The following is a 14923-nucleotide window of genomic DNA, read 5'->3' as shown; positions in this document are numbered from 1 at the left end:
GTGGAGAGTTTCTCATGGATTTTGATTGACCAAAAGATGATGGATACTCCTTTCTTTTTTGCAATGTGCCCAGTCTCAAACAATACTCATCCAAAGATAGTGGAAATCCCATAGTGAGGCAATATCACAAACAGCTGGTGGTTAGTATGCTAACAAGTGAATGAGCAAAGAAAACAAATTAAAATTTGCAGAAATTAGCAGTAATAAACTAAAACAAAAACTATTAACAAAAGAAAAGAAAAATTGCTCAATCTAGTTAACTTCCAATTGGAGAATTGTCAATCGAAAACCAATCCCCTTGAAATTGATAGGTCCCCAAGGAATTCACGTTTAGACAGATTTGTCCCCAACAAAATTTAGTTAAAATTTTATCCCTGACTTCTTAGCTACACACCAGATACGTCCCCACACCAGGTTCAGCCGGTCAGGTCTAAGGTTGATATCCTACGTGGAGGTAACCTGGCTGACGTGTCGGGTTAAGAGTGACGTGTCACGTGGAGGACAATTTGGTCCCTATGCTTGCAGGACAAAATGACGTCGTGTTGGGGCACAGGAGAACGACGTCATTTTTTAGGGGACAAATAGGTCCCCGCAATGGAGTGCAGTGCAACCAAACGACGTTGTTTTATTTGGGGGGCCAATTTGATATACAAGTCTTTTCATATTCAATTGTTTGTGAAATTACTCCATACCCCATTAGCTCTGCTAGGCTTTACGAAGAAAACCCTTGCATACCTCCATCAACATTGTGCATACTCATTGCTCTGCTCATACTCGCTAGTGACATTGATCGTGAAAGTGGTTGTGAAGGCAGTTGGTTCAAGACTCAACTGATCAAGGTAAGTGAAACATTTTTTTTACTTGATTGTTTTTGAATTTCTGATTTTGGTTGCATGCATTGTCGTGGATAGTTGTAGTGATTAGCGATATTAGATATAATAGAAAATGAATTGTACTTGTTTATTTGTTGGCATTTAGATGTTGGAAGATGTGGTCCCAGTGTTTCATCATGGTGGAAGCTTTGTTCGAGATAACAAAGGTGTCTTGGTGTACATTAATGGGAAGGTGGAAAGGTTTTCCCTAATGGATGTTGACCTCATTTGTTTCTTTGACTTGAAGAAACTTTTTCTGGACTTAGGATACCATGATTATAAAGCTATGTACTGGTATGATCCCACATCTGAAACTCTAGAGTCTGGTCTACACCCGATTCATGGAGATAAAGAAATCAGAGCATTACATAAGAATAAGATACAGAATGAGAATACATATGAATTTTACATATATTTTGATCATCCAATACTGGAAGGGGTGGAGAAGATATTATCTAATTCTGATGAGGGTGCTGCGGAGGTAGTTGTTGAAGATGCTGGGTTGGACAATGATGTAGACATTAGGAGTAGTTCTAGTGATGATGATGGCTATGAATCTACAGAAGATGAGCCATATAAGCCCCCACCCTCAGGTTATAGATTTTCTTATTCAAATGAAGATGAGGAGTGTTCAAAAAAAAATAGCGGAACGAAAGGGAGAAAATGTGATAAGGAAAAGAAAAAAACTACAATGAAAGCTTCAAAGCCAAATGTCAATGTTACCAGAGGTTCCAAGGCTAAGACCCAAGGTAAAAAAGTAGGGTATAAGAAAGATGGATGTGCTGTAAGTGGTGGAAGTGGGCCTAAAGTGAGGAAGAAGGGTGATGGTGGGCAAAGGACAGTTGGGCCTAACAGTGTTGAACCAAGCCCAAATGACAATAATGGACCTCATGAGGTTAATGGGACTGAGCCTAGGAAACCTTCAACCTTTGCAGAGGAGATTGGAGTGGAGCCAAGGGATGAGTGATAAACCCATATTTCATGAGTTATTTTGTGCTTAGTTTGAGTGATTTACTCAATCCTTCACCCACTTATTCATATTAATTGCATGGTTTTACTTTCCCTTCCTTATTATGTGATGTATGTGAAAAACATGTTTCCTAAGCTTTAAAATTAATTATTTTAATTACCTTTACTTCCATTCGATGCCATGATTAGTGTGTTGAGTAGTTTCGGATTTCTAAGGCAGAATGACTTAAAGGATGGAAAAGGAAACGTACAAAAATGGAAGGAAAGTGCGAAACGGAGTTTTGCAGAAACTGGTATCCACGCGATCGCATGCCAGAAGCGAAGAAGCAGCGACGCGGCCGCATGACTGACGCGACCGCGTGCCTTAAGTAGAACGCATACGACGCGGACACGTGACTGACGCGACTGCGTGGCAAGGAAAAGCTCCAGATGACGCGACCGCGTGACCCACGCGGACACGTGACAGAGGCCACATATCAGAATTTACAGAATACGTCCCCAGCAATTTCTGAAGCCCTTTTGGCCCAGATCCAAGTACATAACACACAAATTAGAGGTTATAAAGTGGGGAAATGCATCCATTCAAGAGGAGCTCGCATTTTTTACTACTTTCCATGATTTAGATTTAGTTGGAGAGAGGTTCTCTCCTCTCTCTCTTAGGATTAGGATTTAGCACTTCTCTTAGTTTTTAAGAGTGACTCTCGATCCAGGTTTTATGTTTCTTTGTTTTAAGCTTCCCTTTTCACTTTTATTTATTTATTCTAGCACTTGAGTTGATTATTTACTTTTATAATTTAATTTATGAATTATTCCATGTTACAGATTGTTATTTGAATTAATGATATTTGAGGTATTTCAGTTATTGATTGCTTTCTCTTTAATTTGTGTTACTATTGTTTCCAATCTGAAGATATTCTATTCCAGCAATTTACTTTTCCCCTTTTTGGTCTTGGTTAAGAAATCAGAAACTCAACAGTTATCAAACTCAACATAATTAATCGTTATCTTGCTAATTGAACTGAACTTCAATAATCCCAACTTTTTCTTAGGAAATAAATAGGATTCGAAGGTCAAACTAATTAGTCCCTTGACTTTCCTTTACTTTAATAAAGGTTAACTAAGTAGAATTTAGATTCAACTTTCATTATTGTTGAGAGAGATAACCAAGTTGGACTTCCAATTCCTTTCACCTTGCCAAAAGTTTACCTTGCAGTATTTATTTATTTTAATTACCATCTACTTTACTTGTCATTTAAATCACTTGCTTCTCACCTTCTAAACCTCGATTACAACCATTATAGCCAATAATAAGAACATACTTCCTTGCAGTTCCTTGAGAAGACAACCCAAGGTTTGAATACTCGGTTAACAATTTTAAAAGGGGTTTGTTACTTGTGATACCCAAAAACGTTTGTAAGAACGGTTGATTGCTTGGTTTAGTAACTATACTTACAACGAGAGTTTATTATAACTTCTAAACCATCAATCTTCCGCTCTTTCAATGAGTCAGATATTGATTTTGAGTATGAGTCAGAAGCCTTCTTGACTCCTCCAGACTCAAGTGATGATGGGGGTGAAGGATTTAATTGGCCTCAATATGATCCAAATGCAGATTTTGGAGAAGTTTAATTTCAATTGAGGATAGAATTTGAGACTTTAGACTAGTTCAAAAAGGCTCTAAAGGACTATACTATAGCTGAAGGCAGAAGAATATTTTACACGAAGAATGATAAGAGGCGGGTGAGAGCAGCATGTATTCATGGAGGATTTATGGCTGGAAATGAGATACAGAAGGATAAGGCCAAAGCAAGACTAAGAGCTAAGAGAGAAGCCAAGGCAAAAGAGGATGGATCAAACGGAGGCAAAGAGGAGAATGCAGCTGGTGACATTCCAGCTGTAGCCAATTCTACTGAAGCTAACCCTGATCAAAATGCTAGCAAGCCAGGGTCTGAGGCAGTAGGTGATAAAGCACAACATGAGAAGAATGACTGTCCTTGGATTATTTATTGTACTAGGAACTCTAGGTCCGGGGGCTACCAGATTAAGACCTTTAATCCTGTGCATAATTATGGTAGAGAGTTTGGAAGCAACAGAGGCTTGGGATCATATAAAAATTGATTATAATGTGATTATTACTGATAAGATGTTGTACAGAGGTTTGAAGATAGCAAGAGAGAAGTATGTTGGTAATGAGAAGGCTCAATATGGAAAGCTTAGAGATTACCTACAAGAACTACACAGAAGCAATCATGGTTCAACTGCTCTGTTAGCAGTGGAGCCAATTCCCCAGTCCCCTCCACTGTTTGACAAGTTGTATGTGTGCTTGGATGCGTGTAAAAAGGGGTTTAGGGCTGGTTGTCGACCGTTGATAGGGTTAGACGGGTGCTTCCTGAAGGGTTATTACGGAGAACAACTGCTGCGGTGGTAGCACAAGATGCCAACAATCACTTTTACGTGATTGCATACGCAGTGGTTGCTAGTGAGACTAAAGAAAGCTGGATATGGTTTTTAGACTTGTTGCAAAATGACTTAGGCCCTGCTGCAGTTGAAGGGTGGAACTTCATTAGTGATCAGCAAAAGGTAAATGCTACCTTTGGCAAATTTTTTGTTACTGTTATATTAAATTTACTCTTAATTTTGCAACAATGATTAATTTAGTTATACCACACTTCAATTTTGTATAGGGTCTGATGCTGGCGATGAAGGAGGTTATGCCGAATGCCCATCACAGGAACTGTGTTAGATATATATGGAAGAATTTCACCAATAAGTATAAGAGCAAGCAATTGAAGAATGTCGTCTGGACTTGTGCTAAAAACAGTACGAATGCAGAGTTCAGAGAGCACATGAATTGACTAAAGAAGGTAAACAAGGATGCATGGGCTTACCTTGCAAAATTCGACCCTAGATGCTGGACAAAATCACATTTTAGTCACTGGCCGAAACTAGATAACATCACCAATAACATGACAGAAGTGTGGAATGCCAAGATAGTACACTACAGAGGAAAACCCATTTTAACAATGCTGGAAGAATTGAGATGCTACATCATGAGGAGGATGGCCCAGCTTAAGAGAGTTTTGAGCACCTACACAGGCATAGTGGCACCAGTGCAACAAAAGAGGACTGATGACATCATGAAAGAATGCAAATACTGGACTGCTCAATGGACTGGTGATGATGCAAGACAAATTTTTGAGGTGCAGTATCACATGAAGAAAGTGGGGGTGGATCTACGAAACAGTACATGTTCTTGTAACATGTGGAAACTTAGAGGTAATTGTTACATTTTACTTGTATTAATTTCTTGTATAGTGCTCCATTGGAATTTTTCTGGGTTTGAATCTTAAAGGTTATTTTCTATGGTGTGCTTAACATGCTGTTGAGTTTAACATTCTGATATATTCATCATATATTAATCACAACTCCAATTTACGTGAGACACTAGGCATCCCTTGTGTGCATGCAATGGCTGCAATTGGCAAAAGAGGAGATAGACTAGAGGGATATGTCCATCAATGGCTGAAGATGGATGCATTCAGGGCTACCTATGCTTACTCCATAAGCCCTGTCAACAGTGAGGAATATTGGGATAAATCTGGAGTAGTTAGTTCCTTACCCCCCAAAATTAAGAGACCAATTGGGCGTCCTGTGAAGCAAAGAAGACCTGATGCAGTGGAGGACGGCCCTGATGGGACAAAGGCCAAGAAGACCTTCAGAGTTACATGTTCCAAATTTGGAGATATTAGTCACAATTCCAAAACTTGCAAAGCGGCACCTCAGCAAGGATCATCTTCAAAGGCCAAAGGAAAGAAGAAGTAGGCCCAGCCACAGTGTGAGATGGTTGTTTCTCAATCATCCCGTTATCTCAGGTAACATCTATTGCATTAGTTTTCACTTGCAGAGTCTTAGTTTGCATTATATTGTGGAGTTGACTATTGCCCCTGTACACGGGGACTGATAAACTACTATTTTATGGTTTATCTTGTACTCAACTGAGTGGCTTTTATCTACTCTTTACCCACTTATTCATACTATTTGCATGGTTTTATATTTCCTTCCTAATTATGTGTTTTGATTGAAAACATGCTTCTTTGATCTTATATTTGCTTATTATTAATCCTCTCTTATTACCATTAGATGCCTTGATATGTGTGTTAAGTGTTTTCAGATATTATAAGACAGGAATGGCTTGGAGGATGAGAAGAAAGCATGCAAAAGTGGAAGGAATATAAGAAGTTGGAGAAATTGCTAAGCTGTCCAGCCTGACCTCTTCGCACTCAAACAGCTATAACTTTAGCTACAGAGGTTCAAACGACGCGGTTCTAGTTGCGTTGGAAAGCTAACGTCCAGGGCTTCCATTTGATATATAATATGTTATTGTTCCCCTGATGCTAGGTGACGCGACCGCGTGATCCATGCGGCCGCGTCGCAGTGACGGAAATCCAGCGTGGCAAAATTCGAAACCAGCGAATTCTGGACTGTTTCTGACCCAGTTTGCGGCCCAAAAAACACAGATTAGAGGCTATAAAGTGAGGGACTGCATCCATTCATGAGGAGGCTCTCATATTCACAATTTTAGGAGAGAACCTCTCTCTCTCTTAGGATTAGGATTTAGGATTTCTCTTAGTTTTAGGAGTGACTCTCAATCCCAGGTTCTTTATTTTTATTTATTTTTCCAATTTAATTTATGAATTCCCATGTTATGATTTGAACATTTTATTTAATATAATTCGAAGTATTTCAGACTTATGATTGTTCTCTTTAATTTATTAATGCCCTATGTTTATCCAAATTATTTTCATTCTAGTAGAATTTCCCCCCTTTTGGCTTTGGTTAAATAATTGGTGACTCTTGAGTTATCAAACTCATTGTTGATTGAGAATTGAAATTCTTCAAGAATTAATTCATCCACTTAAACTTACCTTCATAGTTAGAGGTTAATAAAGTGGGAGAAAAATCCAATTTTCATTACAATTGATAAGGATAACTGGGATAGGACCTCCAGTCTTCATACCTTGCCAAGAGTTTATTTTTTATTATTATTTTATTTTATTCTTTTTGTGCAATATACTGCTTCCTTACTTCCAAAACCCCCAATTTACAATCTTCATAACCAATAATAAGAACATACCTCCCTGCAATTCCTTGAGAAGACGACCCGAGGTTTGAATACTCGGTTATCAATTTCAAAGGGGTTTGTTACTTGTGACAACCAAAACATTTGTACGAAGGGATTTTTGTCGGTTTAGAGACTATATCTACAACGTGACTATTTTTATGACATTCTTTACTGGCAAAAATCCTAATGTCAAAATGGCGCCGTTGCCGGGGAATTGCAAACGTGTGCCTTATTATTGGTTATTGTAAATATTTGCTTTTTACTTGTTTACTTGTTTCTATTTTTGTTTTTATTTTTGTTTTTTCATAAATCAAGAGGTTATTGATTTTTATTTAGTTATTAAAAAAATTTTCAAAAATTTGTTCTTAGTGTTCATCTTGATCTTCAAGTTATTCTTCGCGTTCATCTTGACCTTCAAGCTGTTCTTAGTTGTTTTCTTCGTTTTGATCTAAAAATTTGAAATTTGGTGTCATTTTATTGTTTTTCTCTCTCCTCATTAAATTCAAAAATATTTTTTATTAATTTTTTTTCGAAAAAAAAATATTTTCCGATTTTTATTTTTTTAAATTTTTATCTTATCTTATCTTATTTCGAAAATCAAATTTCAAAATTCAAATTTAAAATTTTTCAAAATTTAAATTTAAAAATTTTCAAATTTCAAATTTCAAATTTCAAATTTCAAAAATTCAAATTTCAAAAATTTAAAATTCAAATTTCAAAATTTAAATTTTAAAATTTTAAATTTCAAATTTCAAAATTTAATTTTCAAATTCAAAATTTAAATAACCTTTTAATTTAAATTTGTTTTTATTTTTGTTTTTAATTTTTATTTGCTACTATGAACTCTCACCCCTTTGGCTATGAGTCTGGTTACAATTATGTTGCAGGAAGAAGAAATTACAATGAGAACAGGCATCAAAGTTGGAACAATCAAAGATGGGAGGAGCCACAAGGATTTGATCAACCCTCATGGCAACAACCACCTCCAATGGACTATCAACAACCACCACCATATGCCTATAAACCCTTTCCTCAACATAACTTTGGACCACCAAACTCACAAGCCCCTTTCCGCCATTCACCTCCATATGACCCTAACCCACATCCACCATACCAACCACCTTATGAACCAAATGAACCATACATAGATCCACCCCAAACCTCCATGGAGAGAGCACTTACCGATCTAAACTCTACTATACGAGCTCTCGCCGCCCAAATCAGACCACCAAATACCTTTAACAATCAACCCTCAAGCTCTAGTGCACTTCCTTTTCAATCACAGAATGATCTCCCCATCCCACCACCACCTCAATATCTGCCATCTCCATATCCATCAATCCAAGAGCACTATGATCCTACCTATGATAACCGAGTGCATCAAGAGACAAAGGATCGTTTTAAGGAAACAGTGGATCGATTTCAGGCAACCACTCAACAACTGGAGCAAGCATTAATTCAATGGGCTTCTAGGCACTCAAATATACAAGGATCAGCCACAGCTCCATGTGGACAGTCTAGTGAAGAGCGTAGCATGAAGGAGATACAAGAAACCCCAGTGGACAAGACAGAGAATGAATTTGTACTAGAACAAGTAGAAGACGCTGTCATTGTTTAAGAAGAAGAAGAAGTGGTTGAAGACTTAGGAGATGCAGAACCTCCATGGGAAAGTCCAGTCATAGAACCCCCTTCCAAGACGTTTGAAAATGATGCTAAGGAGGGTGTACAACCTCCAAGGCATATCACAGTTGAAGACTTGGAAGAGGTTGATCAAGAGATGGAGATTCAAGAAGAAGAAGCACAACCTCCCATGCCCTTGGAAAGCAATGAAGAGGAGATTAAATTGGAAGAGATCTGCCAAGAAGAAGAGGTTGAAATTGAAGAAGCTTGCAAAGAGGTGGTAATTATCAAAGAAGAGCACAAGAGAGTGGAGCTTGCAATTTCATTAAAAACACCTCCCCCTAAGTTGCCATCATCCTTCACAACATTCAAGTGGGTAAAATTCATATCCCATAGCTTTTTAATCCCACTTGAATATGGGCTACTGGAGACGGATGGTCAACTTAGAGCTCTTTGTGGCATTAAGAGTAAGAGGAAGATGGCCAGTAGTAAGAATTGTCCTGCAAGGTTCATTATGGTTGGAAGCTTTAAGTTTAAACGCAAAGGTTGGTATAAAGCTCAAATGAATGAGTCTAAGAAGCTGTTTGGATATCTCAGTGAGAATTCCGACTGTTCACCACCCAAGTGGAAAAATGATGATGATCAACAAGAAGATGGGTGCAAAGGCAAGGTCTGGGACCCCGGAATCCAATCTAGAAATCAGCACTCTTGGGGCCTTGTCACATGCTTTAACTTACTTGAAGGCTTTTTGCGCCTAGTTTGGGACCCCGGAGGTTACTGAAAACACAAACACTGGTGGAGATTCCTGGATGAGTTCAAGCATAAGCCACCATAACAGGAAGCTTATCAAATGTCCAACTTAAGGACTTTAACTAAAAGTGCTAGGTGGGAGACAACCCACCATGGTATAATCGTTCCTTTTTCATTTTTTTTGTTTTATTTGTTTTTGAGTTTTATTTTATTTTATTGAATCTGGAGTTTTGCATCACATCCATATTAACACTGCATTCTGTATTTTCTTTTCAGACTAAAAAAAAAGCGAGCACGCGACGCGACCGCATCAGCGATGCGTCCGCGTCGCAAGGAGATGAGAGAATAATAAATTGAACAAAAAGTTACGTAGGAGCAGCGCTGAAGGCGTGCCAATGGCACAAATCACCCCACGCGAACGCGTCACCCACGCGTCCGCGTCATATTGGAAATAAGGCCACCCGCGCGATCGCGTCGACCACGCGACCGCGTCACCCTGCATTTTGTCAATACTGAGTTTTGAACAGAGAGTTGTGCGACCACGAGGCTGCACTCGCGCCACTAGCACAAATCGAGTCACGCGATCGCGTGTCCCACACGTCCGCGTCACCCAACCTTATCGCGCACCACGCGACCGCGTCACCCACGCGATCGCGTCGCCAGCGTCGCACAACCTATCCAGATTAGTGCCAATTTTCTTATCTTTTCTTTTCTAATCCTAAATTCTCTCTTCTCTCTCCTTTCTCACTTTCTTTTTCTACTTCTCATTCTTTTTCACTTTCATTTTATTTTATTTAATTGCATATTCTCATTCATTGCATATTTTTATTTTTTCTAAATTTATTATTGGTGTTCAAATATTCTTATTCAACTGTTACATCTTTTCTGGTATTTTCTTGGTGCTTCATGACTTGTTTCATTCTGATTGGGTAATATTATTTAAATCAATGCTAATTTTTATATTACTGATATTTCTTTTGCATTGACATGAATTTACATTGTCTTTCATTACCCACCTTTTTCCCCATGTTTGCAAATTTTGCACCACTGGTATGCCATGGCTTCTATTGTTTTCTCACTTACATGTTAAAGCTTCCATGTAAATGAGACCCTTATCATTTTGGCATTAACCCACCCATACCTAATTTATTCTCTATCTTTATTTTTGGGTTACTTTTTCTTTTCCCTCTTCTTTCAGGATGGCCACCCAGAAGGGAAGCGGAAAACGTTTACATAGGGAGACAAACAAGTCCATCTGCACAATCCTTAGAGAAAAGCAATAGTCGAAACAACCCATCCACCTACAAATCTCAGCATGCACCGAGGACGGTGCAATCTTTAAGTGTGGGGAGGTTGATACCGATCTCCATGGGTTAGTTATTTCCTATTTTAACACCAATGTTAATTTGTTCATTGTTGCATCTGCATATTTGATTGCATGTTTATTTGATTTTGTGCATTTAGTTACTACTTGGTTAAAGTAATAAAATTCTTTTAAGACCCTATCTTTGAAAAATTTTACTAATTTAAATTGAAAATTTTTTATGTTAGAACTTGTTTGAAGTTGTATTTGGAACATGGTTTTTGAGCCAAAGAACACACAACTTGCGAGATTTGAGCTTATTTATATGGTTACATTATTTAACCATAAATATCTTATTCTTGTGTGTTTCCTTCTCTATGATTGTAATCTATTTTTTTGTTCCATTCTATATGTCCAATATTTAGTGTGTTTACATGCTTGCATATGATTGAGGCCATTGTTTGATTTTAGCTTACTTATCCCAAAATTAGCCTACCTTTTACATCACCCTTGTTAGCCCCATTGAGCTTTTAATCCCCTTCTGTTCTATAACCACATCACTAGCCTTAAGCGGAAAACAAATTAATTATCCCAATTGAATCTTTGGTTAGCTTAAAATAGAGATTGTGTAGCAAATAAGTGTGGGGAAATTTTGGGAACATGGGTTGATAAGGGAATGTAACATGTTTCTAATTTATTTGAATATTAGGAATTTGGGAACCTACTCATGAAAAACCAAAATAGAAAAATAATAGAAAAATCCATGTGCATTGATAAGTTATGTTTATTTCTCTACAAAAAAAAAAGAAGAAAAAAATATATATAATATAAATAAATAAATAAGGGGACAAAATTACCCCAATGTTAAGTTAATAAAAGATCAATGCACATGTGATAAAAATTAAAGAAAATTTGGTACATGAGTATGTGAATTATACAAAAGTGGGAATTATGGGTAGCTAGGCATGAATTTAAAAGTATATAGAGTATATGTATATTAGGTGAGAGCTTAGGTTAATTGAAGATTCATATTATAGCTCACTTGGCCATACATATATCCTTACCTTTACCTCAGCCCCATTATAACCTTGAAAAGACCTCATGATGTTTGCATTGGTACATTAAATTTTTGTTGATTGGTTAGATGAAGAACAAGGTTTAGAAAGCATGACTAGAGAAGAGTAGAGTGAATAACCCTATACACTTGAGAGATTAGAGTGATATACACTTCCAGTGAGGGTTCAACGCTTAAATTCTATGTTCCCTGCTTTCATGAGCTGTCTTCTTACAAGTTCACTTGCTTTTTATTGTATGATTTGAATTAGTGGAAATTGGTTTGTATTTGTCTTGGAGAACTTATTTACTCTTAACCAATTAAGTCAAAGCATTTAGCATGTAGTTGCATTCATAGGTTGCATTTCATACCATTCCTCTTCATCTTTATAGCTTCTCTTGAGCTAAGCATGAGGACATGCTAGTGTTTAAGTGTGGGGAGGTTGATAAACCACTATTTTATGGTTTATCTTGTACTCAATTGAGTGGTTTTTATCTACTCTTTACCCACTTATTCATACTATTTGCATGGTTTTATATTTCCTTCCTAATTATGTGTTTTGATTGAAAACATGCTTCTTTGATCTTATATTTGCTTATTATTAATCCTCTCTTATTACCATTAGATGCCTTGATATGTGTGCTAAGTGTTTTCAGATATTATAAGGCAGGAATGGCTTGGAGGATGAGAAGAAAGCATGCAAAAGTGGAAAGAATACAAGAAGTTGGAGAAATTGCTAAGCTGTCCAGCCTGACCTCTTCGCACTCAAATGGCTATAACTTTAGCTACAGAGGTCCAAACGACGCGTTTCTAGTTGCGTTGGAAAGCTAACGTCCGGGGCTTCGATTTGATATATAATATGTTATAGTTCCCCTGACGCTAGGTGACGCGACCGCGTGATCTATGCGGCTGCGTCGCAGTGACAGAAATCCAGCGTGGCAAAATTCGAAACCAGCGAATTCTGGACTGTTTCTAACCCAGTTTGCGGCCCAGAAAACACAGATTAGAGGCTATAAAGTGGGGGACTGCATCCATTCATGAGGAGGCTCTCATATTCACAATTTTAGGAGTAGATGTAGTTTTTAGAGAGAGAGGTTCTCTCCTCTCTCTTAGGATTAGGATTTAGGATTTCTCTTAGTTTAGGAGTGACTCTCAATCCCAGGTTCTTTATTTTTATTTATTTTTCCAATTTAATTTATGAATTCCCATGTTATGATTTGAACATTTTATTTAATATAATTCGAAGTATTTCAGACTTATGATTGTTATCTTTAATTTATTAATGCCCTGTGTTTATCCAAATTATTTTCATTCTAGTAGAATTTCCCCCCTTTTGGCTTTGGTTAAATAATTGGTGACTCTTGAGTTATCAAACTCATTGTTGATTGAGAATTGAAATTCTTCAAGAATTAATTCATCCACTTAAACTTACCTTCATAGTTAGAGGTTAATAAAGTGGGAGAAAAATCCAATTCTCATTACAATTGATAAGGATAACTGGGATAGGACCTCCAGTCTTCATACCTTGCCAAGAGTTTATTTTTTAATATTATTTTATTTTATTCTTTTTGTGCAATATACTGCTTCCTTACTTCCGAAACCCCCAATTTACAATCTTCATAACCAATAATAAGAACATACCTCCCTGCAATTTCTTGAGAAGACGACCCGAGGTTTGAATACTCGGTTATCAATTTCAAAGGGGTTTGTTACTTGTGACAACCAAAACGTTTGTACAAAGGGATTTTTGTCGGTTTAGAGACTATATCTACAACGCGACTGTTTTTATGACATTCTTTACTGGTAAAAATCCTAACATCAGGGACCTATCTCCACCATAAATGTTATTCTATAGGGACTTAATTGTCTTATAAGTTATTTCTTGGGTACCTAACTGCCTTATAATTGGTTATACAGAATGAAGGATCTGTGGAAGGTAGCATGCAAATTCCTAATCCTGCCTCTCATGAGACTCAAACTGAAAATCCTCTCTCACGAGCCACAACTAATATCTCAAGCAAACTTAAGGTATACTACTTGTAATTAAATTAATGTGTATGTTGAAAGTTGTAAGAAATATACTCATAACAATCTTGTAAATTCCAGGCTCAGCAACCGTTCAGACGTCCAAAGCAAACAATTAAGAGGCCCCAGGTACAGGAGAGTGTCCGTGCAGATATGACTGCAGCTACCACCAGTCAGACAGCATCTGAAATGTTTAAATTCATCCCAACACCAGGATTGAACCAATCTAAGAAGAAATGACCCTTTTAAGAATCAATGGGCAACTTATTATAAACACCATATTTTGTTATGTTTGAGGAAATAGAACCTCTTTGCTTGGTTTGTTTTATTTTGGTGTTCTCTTATTATAAACACCATATTTTGTTATGTTTGAGGAAATAGAACCTCTTTGCTTGGTTTGTTTTGTTTTGGTATTCTCTGTGTTTAATACAGCAGACCTTTTGTTTAGTTTGGTTTGCTTTTGGTGTATGTTGAAGGAAACAGATCTTTGTTTTGGTTCATTTGAGTTATATTGCTACTGAATCAAATTAGTTGTGTACTTACAATGTTTTGAATATCAGTTACTTCACCCATTTGAAATATGGCTGCAACAACCCAAAAGCAATGTATTTCTATTATCCTATTTGACTACAATTGAGTTAATCAATATAATGCATGTCCATCTAATATCCATCTAACCATGAATACACATTTCAATACAATAACTTGATTATTAACATAGAATCCAGTTTGCCTAAACAGCCACCACAAATATACAAAACACAACCACACCTACCAATGCACCACATATTACACCACTAAGAAAGTCAAACACATTATGCTTCTTCACAAATTGGTTAGCCACATCTTTCTTCCACAACAAATCCTCCAATTACTTCACTCTGTCTTCCAAGCCATCATTCAACCTTACAACACCTTTATCACCCGCACCAGTGTCCACAGAAGCCAATTTATGCCCTTCGACTACATCCTCCATCGCATACCCAAAAATCTCATCAAACCATGCAAAAAATTCACAATAACCTTGCTTCTCCTGCAATCACAACAATAACACGGCAAATAATTTTACAGAGCCATGGCAATTATCACACATGACGCAACAAAAAAACTCTCCAATACCTTGAAATAGGGACAACCAAAGAACAACCTATTCGGATTTTTTGCCGTGCGCGACCTGCATATTACAGCTAATGTCCTACAGAAGCACT

The 14923-nt window shown here is 37.2% G+C and overlaps 1 pseudogene; it reads left to right on the top strand.

Annotated features, from left to right (window-relative positions):
* The first annotated feature begins 978 nt into the window (after positions 1–978).
* LOC148545914 (uncharacterized) lies at positions 979–4696 on the top strand (annotated as a pseudogene).
* The last annotated feature ends 10227 nt before the right edge of the window (positions 4697–14923 follow it).

Source organism: Arachis ipaensis, chromosome B9 (genome assembly GCF_059453495.1).
Source record: "Arachis ipaensis isolate K30076 ecotype BB chromosome B9, ASM5945349v1, whole genome shotgun sequence".
Lineage (NCBI taxonomy): Eukaryota > Viridiplantae > Streptophyta > Magnoliopsida > Fabales > Fabaceae > Arachis > Arachis ipaensis.
Note: the sequence above shows the minus strand (reverse complement) of the source record. Positions and strands in the feature narration are given on the sequence as shown.